The sequence below is a fragment of the Cydia splendana genome, unplaced genomic scaffold (assembly GCF_910591565.1).
Source record: "Cydia splendana unplaced genomic scaffold, ilCydSple1.2 scaffold_48_ctg1, whole genome shotgun sequence".
Taxonomy (NCBI): domain Eukaryota; kingdom Metazoa; phylum Arthropoda; class Insecta; order Lepidoptera; family Tortricidae; genus Cydia; species Cydia splendana.
This window is the reverse complement of record NW_026946891.1, coordinates 1,277,049-1,293,950: the sequence shown is the minus strand read 5'-3', so window position 1 is coordinate 1,293,950 and position 16,902 is coordinate 1,277,049. Positions and strand designations below refer to the sequence as shown.

The 16,902-nt window shown below is 34.2% G+C and overlaps 1 long non-coding RNA gene across 4 annotated transcripts in view; it reads right to left on the bottom strand.

Moving 5' to 3' along the window:
- The window catches only part of LOC134805683 (uncharacterized), a 515,707-nt gene that overhangs the window by 222,640 nt on the left and 276,165 nt on the right, over positions 1-16,902 (bottom strand). For 3 of the 4 annotated variants that reach the window (XR_010146358.1, XR_010146359.1, XR_010146360.1), the window contains exon 3: positions 6,888-7,024. The exons of the other annotated variant lie outside the window; for it this stretch is intronic. This is a non-coding gene — a long non-coding RNA (uncharacterized LOC134805683). Of the gene's footprint in view, positions 1-6,887; positions 7,025-16,902 lie in introns of those variants that run through there. 4 annotated transcript variants of the gene reach the window in all.

Genomic DNA, 16,902 nt, shown 5'->3' with positions numbered 1-16,902 from the left:
GTCGGAACTCATATTAAAGTCAAAAAATCAACAACGCACCATAAATCCAATAAAACAGAATGAATATTTTTCAACTTTACCTCCATAACTATTTAAAAAATATAACTACGCGTGTTTGAGTAGACCTTTTTACCGCTAACGTTTAGATGAAATATTTTAAATGTTTTTATTTGTGTAGTTAAATTTATAATTTAAAATTATAAAATTATTGAATGTATTATTTATTAAGTTCATGTTGATTTTATACAAATAAAACTGCAAATTATAGCAAACATTGTTTTTTGTTTTTTTTTACAGGCGTAGTGGCAGAGTGTCATTAGGAACCATAAAGCAAATACTGCCTCTAGTTTTTTTTTTATGGATGAATGCCACGATGCTGTGTCACAAATATCTGTGAAATGAAAATTAAAAAAGAGGACTTTGCCGGCCTAGGCCTGCAAGATGTGTAACATGAAATTCCATTAACGACCTTTTGTCCTAGCCGCACCTGAAACGTCATACTTCGCAGCCTATTATAAGGAACATAACATCAATATTTCATTGCATGTTTGAGAAAAAGTAATATATACTACTACTAGATTTATATCACATTTACAAATAATGTGAAAACAACTCATCATCATCATCATCATTTCAGCCTATATACGTCCCACTGCTGAGCACAGGCCTCCTCTCATGCGCGAGAGGGCTTGGGCTATAGTCCCCACGCTAGCCCAATGCGGATTGGGGACTTCACATACACCTTTGAATTTCTTCGCAGATGTATGCAGGTTTCCTCACGATGTTTTCCTTCACCGAAAAGCTAGTGGTAAATATCAAATGATATTTCGTACATAAGTTCCGAAAAACTCATTGGTACGAGCCAGGATTTGAACCCGCGACCTCCGGATTGAAGTCAAACGTCATATTCACTCGGCCACCAGACTTATATAAAAATCTATTATCTTTGGATTTGGACATTTGGGCGAGTTGGACAGTTTTAGTCTATTTCTGTTGTAATTAATTAATTTACTGCATTGGTCATTCAGTCGAAATTATTTCACGTTTTCGTTTAAAAATACCATAGATTCCAGCTTTTAAGGGCTCTATATATGATCCTCGACTACAACTGCTACAAGTCACATGCGTTTTTACGTGCAGCAAATTGTCGATAGAGCAAATAACGCATTGTGTATCACAAAATCATACGAGATTTGTTGCATAGTTTATGGAGCCCTCCCTCTACCTACACGAAGAAATTACACGAAATATACCTACGTACTACGAACATAACTCCATCATAACATCTAAACTAGAAAATCTGTTGATCTAGAAAAAAAGAGATAGAAATTGTAAGAGGATTTCATTGCAATTAAAGTAATTAAAATCTAAAACAAAATCTTGTCTACAGGAATCCGAATCCGAAGTGAGTGGGAGATTGCCGGCCGAAACGTAGGCTCACTCAGTTAGCCGCGCGCGGTTCACCACGCCGGTCGCCGGGTGTTTGCTGGAACTCTGTGTGAACGTGACCTGTGACCAAACAGTGCTCGTGTGTGTTCAAATACGGAAAACTAACGCGTAAGTAAACTAAAACTTTAATTAAATTAAGAATACTGTGCAGCTAACGATCAAATGAGTGCAATTTTAGGTTAGAACCGTATAAGACTTATTACGCTACAAAACCGGTAGTCGGTTTTGAAAACGATTGCTGCGTCTAAATTGAGTTTTGACTGCGTTGAGCTGAGTATGCAAATACTTTCTCCTATTCTATTATTATTATTTCTATTATTCTAATTATTTTTGGATTTCATACAACGTTGAAAATTTTCTAAGTGGTTGAGCTTCCCCTTGTAGTTGAAATAAAGTTACAAAACTTGGTGTACATTGGTGATCATTATCAGCATAATAAGTGTAACCAAGTATGGGGGTGCCGCTTCTTCTAGCTAGAGTTTGAATTTTTCCCATACATACGCGAACCACCCTAAAGTACGTAAGAAGGACGGCCTGTATGCTTTTACCTTGTTGCAACAAATGGATTTTTATACAAAAAATATATTTTATGCAATAATATTCTGCATTAAATAACAAAAAATTGAGATTGTCACTATCTCACAAGTATTAAAAAAAAGTTTAAAAAATTAAAAATATATTTGTAAGCCTTTATAAACAAGTTACAATCTTGTTTCTTTTTTAAATGAACTACTATTAGGTGCATATAACATTCAAATTTCAGAATAATAGAACCGCTAGTTTAGCTACAAAAAAATAAAAACGATTTTGAAAAAAAAAAAATATTTTTTTGCCAAACCAAGGGTATTCTAGGCTTGAAAGGCCATATACAACGTTGAAAAACACCGATTGAGTACAGGACTTGACCACACACATTGCTAATTTTTGACAGGAAGTACCGTTTGGAAAATTTAGATATTTAGGCAAGTAGTAGGCCAATGTAGGCCGAAAAACCATACATTAAAAAAAAATCATAAAATCATAAGTCAAAAACTATCACTAGTAGGATGTTGATACTCAGCCAAAATAGCCTTCACCATAAGAAGTACTCATAAAAAAAACCGAATCGAATTGATTTAAGGGCCAACTTACTATGGAAAACCGACTATGGCCTTTGGTAAAACGATATCTTATAATAAGGCAAATAAACGCGCCTAAGAAAGGTATACATTTCAGCCAGGGGCAGTTTCACTATAGGATTGCGGCTAGACCCTTTATACAAGTAATACATTTGTTAACATGTTTTAAATACACCATTATTAAAAAAAAATTCAATCAATATTTAATATCTTTCAAATTATATTTTATGTTACGTAATAGTTTTTTCATGCCGCGCGTTTCTCGAAAATGAGACGCGGAGGTGGAGGGCTGTGTTCAGTTGAATAAAAAGTATAAAATAATGGATAGAGTTCCGCAAGTATGGAATGTTTGATTGGAAATATTCTCCTCTGCTATAATATTAAGTTTGGTTTCTTAAATTAATATTTAATATTAATACCTTTTGAGATATTGGGGAAAAAAAATCTACTTTTCCCCCCTTTTTTGTTTATAACTTTTTATACTCATGTCAAGTCCAGTAATTAATGGACAACCTTCTAACCATCGACAGGGCACCTTAGGCTGGTCCAGAAAATGCACTTATAGGTCCAGTAAAAGTTTCGTGGTTTTCGAGATAATCGCACTTTTATGTCTTTTTTACTAGTTAGCACCATACTTCACTTTAATCACCATCTAGGCCATATCTTTGTCTGTAGAAATGTAAATGGCATGTGTGATACCATTTTAGAATCAGTATTAGATAAACTATTTTTAAGAAAGTTGGCCACTCTGTTCTCTATCCATTTTTTTTTTCATCACAAGCGACCAGACTTCTTGAAAATGTTAGAGTACAATGTAATTTTTTGGATTAAGGTCTTCTAAAAATACACCTTGGCTATGGAAAAACTGTATTGCCTATCGGTTAGTAGGCCTATTTGAGAATTTTTATAGCAAACATTGTTTTTTGTACTCTAACATTTTCAAGAAGTCTGGTCGCTTGTGGTGAAAAAATATACTTAATACACAAATATTTAACATAAATTGTCCACAAGAAAAGGTTCTGTACACTTTTTCGCTACTATCAATATTGAATGAGGTTAAAGGGGGTAAGTTAATTATAATCAATTTCCAGGTCCCTATTTTTAGTTTTTCGTAAATGGATGCTGATACGCAATAATGTGTTAACCCACATTCATTTTGCAATTAGATATCAACTCAAAAAAAACATACGCTTACATTTGACATTTTATTGAAAAATTAATGTGGGTTAGGGTGGTTCACATTTGTATGGGAAAAATTCAAACTCTAGCTGGAAGAAGCGGCACCCTCTCATTTTGTTACACTTGTTATGTTGACTAAACATGCCAAGATTTGTAATCTTATCTCAACTACAAGGGGGTGCTCAAACACTTTTTCAAAGTTGTATGAAGTCCAAAAAAATCAAGTTATTATTTTTTTGAGTTTTAAGTAAGTAGTAGTTTTCACATTATGTGAAAGTGTGATTTAAAAGTTATTTGGTGAAAAACCATTTTTATTTATTTGTTATTTATTTATTTATTTATTACTACTTATTACTATTCGGAGATCCAACAGCTGTTAACATGTTAATAGGTTTTATAAATGTGATACAAGAAGCCAATTACAGGTTCTCACCAGTAAATTATGATTTTTTAGGTGAAATTCTAAAAATCTTACTTTTGAAAAATTATAAAAAATAGAAATAAAAATGTTTTTCTACTTAAAAACTTATAAATCACATGTGCAAATAATGTGAAAACAGATACTTAAGTAAATAAATTTCTGAATAAAACTTGTTTTTTTTGGTTTTAATACAACATACAAAATTTTCAAAGTGGTTGAGCACCCCCTTGTAGTTGAGATAAAATTACGAAACTTGGTGTATTTTATCAGCATAATAAGTGTTACAAAATAAGGGGGAGCCCCGTTGGAAAATAAAAAAAAATGTTTTTTGAACCACCCTAATGTGGGTTGACACATTTTTGCTAAACACCATCCAAATGACGCCACAGCAGAACTTACCTTTTCTCTCGGTGTCACTTTACCGCGAGTCGACGAAGAGATGACGTGGACGCGTGCAATCAAGTGCAACTCCACACGAAGACTGGTCGGAACTATGTATAGTAATGAACACAGGCAGAGTCGGTTCTACCGATCCTGGGTCGTTTAACCAATGAGGGTTAGCCGCGACCGTTATTGGCCGATGCTACCAGTCAACGCCTACCTGATATTAGTGGGCCTGCATAAGTTGCATGATAACAGTGATAAATCGAGTATCCCCATCTCTAACGCTTTCATGACACCCTTACGTTGACGAAATATAATCTGCACCGATTAATAAAAAAAGTCATGAAATTTTATCCTTATGAATACAAATTCGCAAAAGAGCGACAAAGTAGGTATGTTTTTAATTATCTTGTCTAGGCGAAAAAATCGATCTAGTTTATCTTCTTGGTCTTTTCTCTGGAGAAACGCGCATTTTTGAGTTTTTACATGTTTTCCGGGCAAAGCTCGGTCCCTTAGTTATTATTAGGAATAATTAGTAACTAGTTATGATACTTTTGTGTGTCTGGATTACTTTTTAATATAGATGCGTAATTAAGTAAATAAAACTTTTTTCAACCATTCATTCATGATCATTCTGACGCATGGTCCTATAGGTATATTAAATAGAGTCTGGCTAGCCAAATATTTCGTTGTTGTATCACCAATTGTCTATGATTAAAAAAAAAGCTAAAAGTCAGTTGTCATTCATTCAAATTGGTTGCGGTTTATAAGGTGTTTATTTCAAATAATATTAACAATGAATAATCTGAGTGAGGTTCGCAAAGTATTATTTAAGCTAGTAAATAATTACGACAATGTGCGATGTCGACGTGTAGCGCTGTATAACGAAAAACTGCAATGTTTACAACTCCTAAACAAATGTAAACGAATTAGGAGGTTGGTGGTCTATAAATATTTTGATACTTAGCAATAAGCATATTTGGCATAGTAATTATGTTTTGATTTGGTGATGGAGTAATATTACGGTATTATCGAGCTAGGTCTTATTTACACTACATTTCATTTTTCGTCTTGTTACAGTGGTATAGGTATGGTGAGAAAGTGTTAACATAATGTGTCTATCCTTGACTGTACTTTACATAGTGGTAGACATTATGTGAGCCGACTTTGAGTGCACGTCAACGTATATTTAACTTATATCCTTAGGTACCTTACGTGGGACGGAAAATCTAAAATATTTTCTAGTATTAAAACTATAATTTCTACTACACACAAAGTGTGACCAGCCCAAGATTTTTTGAATTTCCCGCCAAATATTTGTGTAGTAATTCAGTAACCATACTCTATTTAATGTATATAAATAACAGAATATTATAATATAAATTGAAAAGTTGGTAAACCAGAAAAACTTAGAAACAATAATAATATTTAAACTTCAAACTTCAACATTATTTTCTAGAGCCTTAGCGAGCTGCCTTGCGATCCCCTTGGTCACATGATCACGTCACGCCATTTTGAAATACGGAACCCTAAAAAAAAGGTGTAATACCTAATTTAATAAAAAAGTCTAAGAACCTATACCTACATGTTGACGACCAGTCTGGCCTAGTGGGTAGTGACCCTGCATGTGACGTCGATGGTCCTGGGTTCAAATCCCAGTACAGGCATTTATTTGTGTGATGACACAGATATTTGTTCCTGAGTCATGATTGTTTTCTATGTATTTAAGTACATATTTATATATTATATATATCATTGTCTGAGTACTCACAACACAAGCCTTCTTGAGCTTATAAGCTATAAGCAAGCTTATAAGCAGTATACTGTGGGACTTAGTCAATCTGTGTAAGAAAGAATGTCCTACCTATATTATTTATTTATTTAATATAATTATAATTATCATAGCTGCTCAAAAATTTCATGAGAATCGATAGAGCAATCCAACCCGCCAAGCACCCGGACAACCGGCGTAGGTAGGTACCTACAAACGAGAGCCTATGTGGCTTTCCATTAGAGCAGGGTCCTCATTATGCTTCATGTGCAATAAGAACCTTTCTGTCAGAATTTCAGATAAATAAAATATCATAAAAGCGGCCAAGTGCGAGTCGCACTCGCCCATGAAGGGTTCCGTAGCAACAAGTAGCATAATAAAATGGCGGTTTACGATTTATGACGTACCTATTAAAAAAAAATACTTCTACTAGATCTCGTTCAAACCAATTTTCGGTGGAAGTATGCATGGTAATGTACTTACATCATATATATTTTTTAGTTTTATCATTACCTTATTTTAGAAGTTACGGGGGGGGGGGGGGGGGGTGGAGACACATTTTACCACTTTGGAAGTGTCTCTCGCGCAAACTATTCAGTTTAGAAGAAAATGATATTAGAAACCTCAATATCAGTTTTGAAGACCTATATATAGACAACCCACATGTATGGGTCTGATGAAAAAAAAAATTGAGTTTCAGTTCTAAGTATGGGGAATTCCCAAAATGTATTGTTTTTTTTGTATTTTTGTATGAAAATCTTAATGCGGTTCACATAATACATCTACTTACCAAATTTCAACAGTATAGTTATTATAGTTTCCGAAAAATGTGGCTGTGACATACACGGACAGACAGACATACAGACGGACAGACATGACGAATCCATAAGGGTTCCGTTTTTTGCCATTTGGCTACGGAACCCTAAAAAGGACCTTAAAGCATTAACCATGCTGTATGGAAGGCCATATAATTTGCCTAAGCTGAAACGGAGACGCTTCGCTCGCTTTCGCTCAGTCGGTAAAAGGGAAAGCTCGGGTTCCAATTAAATACTTCCTTTAGTTTCCTTGTTTTATTGGTTTTACATTTTCAATTCCGCTTTACACAATATCCATCCATCCGGCGGACAAACAATACATTATGACTTAAAACTTTACGGGAAACAATAGAGACCCGTGTTATTTTCTATACACTGTTACTCGTATAAAAAAAAACTTTTAAATAAACTGTTATATTGTTATCGTAAGTCGTATTTAACTGGGTCATAGAAAATTGTATATTATTTAGCAAGTAACAGGGTTTATTTTTGCATAGGTTACGTAGGTAGCTTAGGCCGACGACGGCTCAGCGCAGCGGTACAACATTAGACTTGCGATCGGATGGAGGAGGATTCCAATCCTAGTGGCGCATCATCTTTTTCTATATTGTTAAGGAAATTTACCTTACTAATACCTATCAACAGTATCAACATATTGATTCATTACGTTCGACAAGTCATTCCAGCTGATGTCTTCGAAAGATAGATACGGTTGTTATCCGAATAATGTAAGTACCCGCCAGTAATTGAAATTGTAAATGTCAAATTAGATGCAAAATGCAATCACAGTTGAGACAGTTATTTATGAGTTTATAAGGAAATTATGAACATTATTTACTGTTTTGTTTGTGAATGACATTACAGCGAAAGGGTAAGTGCTAGAGGCTAAGTAAACACTCAGATAAAGTACTTACATTTTTAATAAAATAATATCTAAAAGGTGACCGGCATCGGCATAGTTAATAATAATAATAAAATCTTTATTTCGAAGCACATGACTCCATAGGGTATTAGTATACAGTTATTAAATTAAATTACAATAATTAAAATAATTAAAACTATGTTAGTGCCTAGACTTTTTTTAGGTAAGCATGTTCCATCCTAGACTGCATCGGCACTTACCATCAGGTGAGATTGTGGTCAAATGTTTACCTTTTTCCAAAAAAAAAAAAAAAGACTAAGATAGATTAAAATTAAAACTACAACTAAAAACTAAAAAAAAACTAAGAACACATAGGTATGTTAAAACTATAATTAATCAACAAAATGTACTGCCACACTTTTAACTTGCCCTAGCCAGTATACAATGATCGGGCAATCAAACTTGTCTGCAATCACATTCAGAATGCTATTGGGACTCTGTCGCACTCGCCTCAGCAATATATAAAAAATGTAGTAAATTATATTACGTTGTATTTTTTTATAAAAAAAAATGATAACATTTTTAATATTTCCTGATTAATAATTTCAGATAAGAATTCTATCTTGTTTCACACCTTTTAAAAGCGCGATTTGCAGTAGCCGGGTTTTAGTTTTTGAACTTATTTTTTTTTTAGCCTATGGACATGCCCTTGAAGGTCAGTCTTATACACCGTCTCGAACCTAGAAAGTTAGCATATCAGCATTTGCCCCAGCCAGCGTACTTTCAGATTAGCAAGAATCCAAACCCGACGCGGGTTAACTCAACTGGGCGTCCAACACTTACATAGTTTCAACTTAGATTTAAGAATTAAATATAGCATTTAGTGTAGTTTATATATTGGTCACCGGCGTTTCAATTATCATTGTAAGGCTTCAACACTTAACAAAACTATGCCATTTAAATATTCTCCTTAAAAGGTACATAATACCAAAAAGAATAGATAGTATAGAGGGGTCCTGTCATTGTAAATTTTGTAGTCACTGTAAATTTACTGCCATCTATCGACACACGACTAAAACTCAAAATGAAAACGTATAAAGTTATCAAAAAATGTATATACTTATATGGATAAATGATTTTATTATTTTTATATCATTTTGATCCATGTTCATTCACTGATATCTATGTGTTAAAATTGTTAAATATGAAACGGTGTCGTCACGCCATCTAGCCGAGGATAGGCTAAAGGTGTGTGCGGCATCTATTCGAGAATGACTTTTACTTGAATTCCGAGGCACGTTTTTTCCTTAGACTTTATTCGTCTTATACGAAGTTACATATGTCTTTGATAATACTTAGCCATGCCCCGAAGTTGTCGGAATTCAATAAATCTCAGTGTTTTGACTACCTATATATCTATATAGGACCCGACAGCACGCATATGCACAAGGAACGGAAGCTCCCGCGCCCTTTTATGACGCCAGTAAGTAGGAGCTGCGTCTCCGAAGCCTTTGGGGAATCAAGCTCCAATTCTGTAAAAGGTGACGTATTCGTATTGTCTTCAATTTTTATTCATAGCGTGAATATCGAGTTAGGCAAGTTCCATTTGAGATTTATGCCAGGATCGCACGTACCGAGTAGAGTGGCGAGACAGTAAAACGTAGTATGAAATTGATACTCGGCCGAGTAAAAATTCCATACTTCGTTTTACTGTCTCGCCACTCTACTCGGTACATGTAACCGAGCCCTTAGCGAACTTATCTACTTAGAACTTTATCTACATTCTACAGCGATCAATAGCACATCTAAGAGGCTTCGGAACATATAAGTATCCATATACTAATATTATGCGAATGTGTGTCTGTCTGTCTGTCTGTCTGTTACCTCTTCATGCTTAAACGGTGGAATGGATTTAGTTTAAATTTGGCATAGAGATAGTTTAATTCCAGGGGAAGGGCAGTTTTTATGTCGGTAGTCATCCCTAAAGAGGGTGACAAGGAGGGTGGAAATGGGAAAATGTTAACTGGTGTAAGCAATTAAGCATTTATATTATGCTTAAAATTATTGCCATTAGATTTTATCCAGGCACTATACTTACTAACTGCTGGCGGATTTAAATCCATCACGCGGACGAAGTCGCGGGCAAAAGCTATTACGAAATAATAGCGTAATTTATATGAACCTACTTAAGAAACGTGCTTGATGGTTGTGTACTACTATGCTTGATGCCATGTTTCCCAAAAATATGGTAAGGAATTAAAATCCTTTTTAAATTACTTAGGCCCGCTTGCACCATCCCACTAACCCGGGGTTAACAGGTTAAACCGTTAACCCAGTGTGAAATTATACTGGCAACCATGGAAACTCCAGGTTTAACCGGTTAACCCCGGGTTAGTGGAATGGTGCAGGTGGGCCTTAGTCATTCATACAGTATAGTTGGTAGAGTTAGTGGACACACAAAAGGCAGTAATTATTGTCGCGAGGCATGAATTATCTGCCTGCATGGGTTAGTTGTCATTAATCCATGTTTGATGGAAATTTTCTAAAGCGGAGGTTGGGTTAGGTAAAAAATAGAATATGTAGGTACTTATTAAACGAAATTGATAAAAACAAAATTGCTGGTATTTTTAACAACACGACGATTACTAATCGTAATCTACTAAACTAATGTTAAAAATAGCCAGAGAGGGAAATAGTGACATCGTTTATATGGAGAAACAGTCGTTCACTGTCGTCGTAAAAGGGAACTTCAGATCAAATAATTACTTACAACTAACTAAAGGTGCACTTGCACCATCCCACTAACCCACTAACCCGGGGTTAACTGGTTAAGCCCAGTGTCAAATTGTATTGGTAGGTAACCACGGTAACTCCATGGTCTAATAAAACATGGTCTTCTATTCCCAGAGTGACACGGGCCTACGTCACAATAACATTGCCACTTTATTTCAACATAACATGTTACATGGGTACATTATAGCTATGGTTAATGTGACGATTACACGGTAGGGCTCGGTAGGAGATAAAATCTAAAAAATATAATTTATTATTTATTCTTCATATGATTTTGTTTTTCATACGATAGTGTTATAATATATAAATTACAGTAGCAATATTTACAATTACATAGGGTATTTTAGGGGTAATATTTTGAATCCAAATCTAATCAGTCTGCACATAAAAGACGATGGGTACTAAGGTTCACAATGTATTAATTTCACTAGACGATCACATGGCCAAATTAATCTATTTTTCTTAATTTATAATCAATTCTGGTTGAGTTCTATTAAAGTAGATTAGTTAGTAGAGGGTTAAGGTACATTTTTGGTGCCGTAGTGACCAGGATTATATATAAATAGTTTGTTTCATAAAGTAGCCTCTTTGGCTACATTTTTGCTGCCGTAAGAAAACTGGAATGTGAGTTGATTTGATTTGGATTTAATTAAATATAAAATAAAATATTTCTATATACTAGTATCTAACTACAATATCAATTTCTCCTCCTCGTGGCTTCATTGTATTGACGTAGCTTGCGTGTTAGGGATTTACGTCACCTGAAACAAACATAAAAATACATTAGTATAAATAGACAAATAAAACTAGCTAAAAATACAATGCGTTATACGAGTCCAAAAGAAAATAGGGGGCGATAGTTAAATTTTAACAATCAAATATAGGCATATTTGTATATGTACGGACATATACATATATGTATTAAAACTAAACTATCAACACAGTGTAGAAAACCAGTGAAAGTTAAGTGTTTAAATAAGTGTTATTTTATAAAAATAAAAATAAGTGTTAAATAAGTTTGTTTATTAAGTGTTTTAAATAAGTGAAAATAGTGTTAAAACAGTGTCAAAAAGTGAGTTAATTAATTAAAAATCTATTAAAATGGAGAGGTCTACAAGACAGCGAAAGGCCGCAGCTAAGTCTAAATCTACACGTCAAAGCATACAACAAACTACGCCGTCATTGAAGAGAAGTACTGTTGAGCGGGTAAATCAAAAAGCACGAGTACCTCGTAGAAGCATAAAGAAGAAACCAGATGTTAGACGTGGATTGTTCTATCATTTGCTAAAACAGACCGAACAGAAAATGACAGCAGGGCTTAGTCAACTACGAAACGAGCTTGCAATGGCAATTAGTCCTGTACAAGTGGAAACTATAGAGACTGCAGATACAACATCGGAGCAACTCATGGAAGAGACAGAGCATATTGAACCAGTTTCAGGCAGTGAAAAGGAGCTCTCTACTGAAGAGAAGAAAACAATCATATACAATATTAAAAACACTAATATGGAACGTCCCAAGTTCGGCAAAACTAAATCGCATCCAGTGACATTTCTAGAAGACCTAGAAATGTATCTTAAAAGGGTCGTATCTGATGGAAATGAAATAGAATCGGTTCTCGAATGTTTAGAGGGAACAGTTCGTGATTGGGCCAGATTGTATAAAGACAGGTGGACCAGTGTAGCAGAATTCAAAGCCGACTTTCTCAAATCCTACTGGGGGACACATGAACAAAATGAATTACGCAGGAATATTGTTCACGGAGTTTGGGATAAAACAAAAGTAAATAGTATGCATGATTATTTTGTGCAAATGGTTGGACAAGCAAAAATGTTGACATATGTTATCTCGGAGAATCAATTAGTTACTGATATAATGAGGCACTTTCCTCGTTATATACAACAAGCGTTTGCGTCATCAAAAATTATTACTATCTTTGAAGCTGCCGAGTTTCTACGCGCGATGGACGACGTAAACAAACAAGAGCCGCGAGCAGTACCATCAACGTCCGGGGCCTCGAAACCATCCAATCAGACTATGAGAAAAAACCAGACACAATATCAAAATTGGCGGAAACCAGAAGCAACGACAGCTGTTTTAGAGCAAGAAATAGTTATCGACGATTCGGAAAACTAATATCTGCTGATAAAAACGTCCCCGGGTCAGCTACAGAAACAGATGATAGGGTCAAAATTCTAAAAATGATGTATAGAATGAATTGGTTGCCAGGCCAATTGTTAGGAAAAAATAATAATGGGTTGCGAGCGCCGATAGAACTAGAAATAGTCAATGGTGAACAAGGAGTGGGATTAGGTTACAGTAATTTAGAAAAGATCCAGTTAATAGGGTTACATGATTTAATTAACGTTTTAAAATTAAAAAGTGAATTGGTAGAATTTGATGTAGATGACGAATTTATCGCGTCCGTGTTTGAGGAAGAAAAAGAAATTCCGGAATCAAGTTCGTTTAAGAGTGAAATAATTATACGTATGCGAGACTTTCTTATAAGAGCTTTGCTAGATACAGGTAGCGATGTGACGGCTATGTCTGAGGAATTTTGGGAGGTTGTAAAAAATAAATATCCTGAAATTCCAGTAATGCCGATCAAGCCTTTTAATATCAAATCAGCGTCAGGGCACAAAAGTAAAGACATTAAAATTACAGCATTACTACCTATCGGTATAAATGATTTACAGATGGAAATCGGGTTTGTAGTAATACCTAATCTAAGTTTTCCAGTGATATTAGGATTTGACTGGATTAAGGAAAATGTAGTATCGATTGACCTAAGAAAAGAGAAATGTGGAGTCAATGTCGAATATAAAGGTGAAACTACTTGGATACCGTTTCATGATCGATATAATGGATGGCAAGATCAATGCAGTATAGAGTCGTCAAATCAATCTCAAACGCAAGTGACATGTAAAGTCGGAATACCGTTAGTAGAAAGTGAGAAAAAAGCTTTACATTCGGTATTGACAAAACATAAAACATTATTTGATTCAAAATTAGGCAGGGCTAATTGCTATCAACATGTGATAAAAATGGAATCACGCGCACCTGTAGTAAAGAGAACGTACCCCGTGCCATATGCGTATCGCGAGAAAATAGAATTAAAATTACGCGAATTAGAAGAACAGGGAATTATTAGTCGTTCACAAACTGAATACTGTAGTCCGTTAACATTTACATTAAAGAAAGACGGAACAATAAGAGTCTTATTAGATGCGCGTGAAATCAATAAGAACATGATATCTGAAACCGAAAAACCAACTTTACAATTGGACGTATTAAACTCATTTCACGGAGCGAAATTTATAAGCGTAATTGATTTGAATAATGCGTACTTTCAAATACCACTATCGGAAGAAAGTAAAAAATATACAGGTTTCAGTTTTAATGGGAAATCTTACGTGTATAACGTGTTGCCGCAAGGACTCAAAACATCTGTGGGAAGTTTTAGTCGTGCTATGGATTGCATACTTGGTCATGACGTTCGCGAATTTTGTGTCAATTACTTGGACGATTTAGCCATAATTACTACCAGTACCTTGCAACAACATTTGGAACACTTAGACATAGTGTTGGGAAAATTAGGAAAAGCGGGCCTAACTTGCAATTTAGAAAAATAAATTTCTATGTAAAGAGGTGCACATGCTAGGATATATAGTATCAGTAGATGGAATAAAAACCGATCCGGATAAAATTAAAGCGATACAGGAATTTCCAGCTCCAAGAAAAATAAAACAATTAAGAGCTTTCTTGGGACTGTGTAACTTTTATAGAAGATTTATCCCTAATTATAGCGAAAATGTACAATCATTGTGTCATTTATTGAAAAAAGGAGTGACGTGGCAGTGGGGTGTCAATGAACAAAAAGCTTTTGAGACAATAAAAAGGACTTTCGTAGATGTTATTCAATTACAACATCCTGATTTTAGCAAACCTTATTATTTGCAAACAGACTCCTCAGGTATCGGCTTATCAGGCATACTTTATCAACTTGATGATAATGGGGAAATGAGAGTTCTTGGGTTTCATAGTAAATCTCTAAGAGGGGCTCAATTAAATTATTCGACGACTGAAAAAGAATTTTATGCCGTTATTAACTGTTTAGAAAAGTTCGAAACTTATTTGAGAGGTTCAAAGGTTATTATTCAAACGGATCATAAGGCTTTACTATTTGTCAAAAATTGGAAATTATATAATGCGCGAGTAATACGTTGGATCAATTACTTAGAGCAGTTTAAATATGAAATTGAACACATAAAAGGCAAAGATAATATAGGAGCGGATGTGTTATCTAGATACCCACCTCAAACCGATCTTTTGCAGGAAGATAAAGTACGGCTGCCCGAGATTCTTTATACTGAAACAGAAATAAATAAAGAATTGATAAGTAAATTAAAAAAGGTTAAAGAATTACAAAAACAAGATCCCGAAATTGACGAAATAATTCAAGGTCTAGAAAATGGTGATATTAGTGATAGAATCGGTCGAATAATTCAAAGATGCTCATTACAGGATGGTGTATTGTACTTCACACCCGATAATAGTCCAAATAAAGTTATATTTTTGCCAAGAATGTTAGTATCGGATATAATAAAACAAATACACTTAGAAATGGGTCATCAAGGGGCTTACAAGGTCATAAAACACATAAAAGATAGATTTTATTGGAGGGGTATTACGCAAGATGTTAAAAAACTAATAAGAACTTGTCATACTTGTCAAATGGTGAAAAATGATAATATCAAACACGTAGGACCGTGTAAGTCAATAGTGAGTAATGATATCGGAGATTTAGTCATGGCGGATCTTTATGGGCCTTTACCGTCAGGACAGTTCGGAATGAGCTATATTTTGGTAGTTCAAGATTCATTTAGTAAATTCATCAAACTATTTGCGTTACGGAAAGCTACAGCGTTATCTGTGGTAGTTAGTATGAAAAAATTCTTTAAAATCATTCAACCAAAAGCAATTTTAACAGATAATGGCTCGCAGTTTATTAGTGATCAATGGAGGCGTTTTATGAAAGAAAAGGGGGTCAAAACTATATATACAACAGTTAGAAATCCTCGTCCAAATACTACAGAACGCGTGAATAGACAACTTGGAGTATTATTCAGGACTTACTGTGAAAAACGACATCAAAGTTGGGTGAAAATATTACCAAAGATAGAAACTCTATATAACAATACGTTTCATGATAGTACAGGGTTCACTCCATGTGAAATAATGTATGGTCAGCCTACGCAATTAACATTTGATAAGGAAATTATTAGTCATATAAAGAAAAACATAGCGGACATTAGGCAAAAGGTTAGAGAAAATTTAAAGAAAGCAGCTGAGACAAGGCAGGCAAAGTTTAATCAAAATTATAGACTGATTCAATTTCAAATAGGGGATTGGGTTAAAATAAAAAAGTTAAATAAATCAAATGCTCAGCAAAAGATAACAAAAAAGTTCGAAGCAATTTATGAGGGACCTTATGTAATTGCAGCAATTCCCTATCCAAACGTATATATTTTAGTAGATCCATATACAAATATATACCGAGGTAAATACAATACAATACATTTGTCAAGATATTATAAAGGCGAATTGAGTAAAAATAGCTGATCCGGTGAACGTTGATTAAAATGTAATGTTTAGCTGACATTTGTTAATGACTGTATTTTTATTGTTATGTTAATTAGATAAACAGAACTAATTGTTATGTTTTAATGTTGATAAAAAGGTTTGACTAGAAAATAACTGTTAAAAAATATTAAAAAGTTAAAAAAAAAAATAGGTTAAATATTATAAGGATAGATGTATTAGACATTGAGTAATATTTTTGATTTTTTCTAATATATAACATAGAGATTAATGACGTGTTTAAATGTACTTACCAAGTTTAGAATAGTAGCACGGAAGTTCTATTAAGGCGAGTCGAGTGCGAAGGCGCTGAATGTTGTATTGTAGCTGAAATCATTAAGAATTTTATTTTATTAAATGAAAAAAAAATGTATACATAAGCATTATTGTTATACAGGTTTTTAATAAAAAAAATGTCTAATTAGAATAAATAATTTTTGGAACTACGTAATATTGTTATAGAGATTTTT